The 1951-nt window shown below is 44.3% G+C and overlaps 1 pseudogene; it reads right to left on the bottom strand.

The window, feature by feature from the left end:
• Positions 1–749: 749 nt before the first annotated feature.
• Positions 750–1688, bottom strand: LOC127057757 (olfactory receptor 52P1-like; annotated as a pseudogene).
• Positions 1689–1951: the final 263 nt, after the last annotated feature.

Here is a 1951-nt window from a genome sequence, read left to right as displayed (position 1 = left end):
GGGGGCTATATGACCTCCTCTTCCAACCCTAATAGTCTATGATTCTATGATTCTAAGTTCTCTTTTATGATTTCATAGTGGCTGAGTGCGCTTCATATGTTTGCAATTGACTTGATCACATTCTGGGGTACACAGCCCTCAATACCAAGGTAACACAGTCCAGTTCTAAAAAACACACAGTTATACAACTCTCACCAATAAGCTCTTGTAGAATGGCCTCATTTCCTGCAGCAGCTTTCCTGTGTTAGCACTTTCCAACAGAAACATTTAGTTTATACTCCAGGCTTTCTGAAAGACTGGATGTAGAAAAATCAGGTAAATTTTATTCACTAAATCACTGTACATATGATAAAGAAGTTCAGCATTGTAGTTGCTTTCTTTATCTTTGGCTTTCATAAAGCGTAGCTTTAGTTCGGCTAACACAGGGACTAATGGAAAGCCACCTTACATCAGAAAGCTGTATTATATTCTAGTAGTCTAGGAGTTATGGAAAAGCTGAGTGACAAGGTGTGTGGTGTTGGTGGCTGATGGGTGACAATGAAAGGTGATGGTGAGAGAGGAGGAGCTCAGCAATGGAGAGAACAGTGCTTGGAGATGGAGTGATAAGAGTTTAGGTGTGAGGAACTTCTCAGACTGTGAATGTCCACAATGCTGAGCTCAACCAAACTGTGACAGAGCACCCTTGATAAATGAGGAGATGTACTTTCTCCCTCTTGTCACACAGGTTTGAAATCAGTGGCCCCAGGCAATCACATTCTGCAGATGTATTTACCCACTTTGTCACTAAGTTCTTTGGTATAAACCCCATAAACGATTGGGTTGAGCATGAGGGGAGTGATGAAATAGAGGTTGGCCATGATGATGTGAATGTGGGGAGCGATGCCCTGACTGAACCGGTGTGTCAGAATGGAGAAAAGGCCAGGAGGATAAGACATCAGTATCACAAAGATGTGGGCTGTGCAGGTGCTGAAGGCTTTCTGGTGGGCTTTTCTTGGAGGAGATTCTGAGGAGGGCCCTGATAATCAGACCATAGGACAGGGCTATGAACGTCAGGTCTAACCCAATGACTACAAATGCCAACACCAAGCCGTACATCCTGTTTACTGTGATGCCCCACACGACATCTTTGCCACAGCCATATGGTCACAGTATGTGTGGGGGACAATGTGGTTGGCACAGAACGGCTGCCTGCTCAGGAGCAAGGGTGGGGGAAGCATGAAAAGAACAGCTCTTATCAAACCCACAAGCCCTAGCTTAGCTATTCGTGCATTGGTGAGGATGGTAGTGTATTTCAGAGGGTTACATATTGCAACATAGCAATCAAAGGCCATTGTGACAAGGATACCTGAGTGCATGATAGAAATCGCTTGAAAAAAGAACATTTGGGTGAGGCAGCCAGCCACTATAATATCTTTCACATTGAATCAAAATATCAACAGTGTCTTCGGCATGACACAGGTAGACATGCTAATATCTGTGAGTGCCAGCATACATAGCAGCAGGTACATTGACTTATGCTGGGTCTTCTCATTCCCTACAACACACAGAACCATGATATTTCCCAACAGGCCAATAATGTAGAATGTAGCTAAAGGGATGGAAATCCAGACATGGGCAGCTTCCAGGTCAGGAATGCCCATTAGAATAAATGCTGAAGGACCAGAGGGGGTGAGGTTCAAAGCTGCCATGAGGTGGTTGATACGTCCATCAGACTCAGAAATTCTCAAGGTGCCTGTGAAGAGAGAGAAGCACAGCTGGGGGTGAGTGGGGTTTACACACTTTATAAAAAATAGTACAGTAATTATTTTATACTTATTAACAATCAAGAAAGGGGGTTGAGCAGTGAGATGGCAACATTTACACATGGCACCAGATTATGTAGGTCATAGTTAAGTCCAGAGAAGCCCTCAGAGGGAGCTATCCAAGCCAGGTGAATGGGCAGCATGATGGC

The sequence above is a fragment of the Gopherus flavomarginatus genome, chromosome 1, assembly GCF_025201925.1.
Source record: "Gopherus flavomarginatus isolate rGopFla2 chromosome 1, rGopFla2.mat.asm, whole genome shotgun sequence".
In the NCBI taxonomy this organism is placed as follows: Eukaryota; Metazoa; Chordata; order Testudines; family Testudinidae; genus Gopherus; species Gopherus flavomarginatus.
This window is presented reverse-complemented; position numbering and strand designations above follow the sequence as displayed.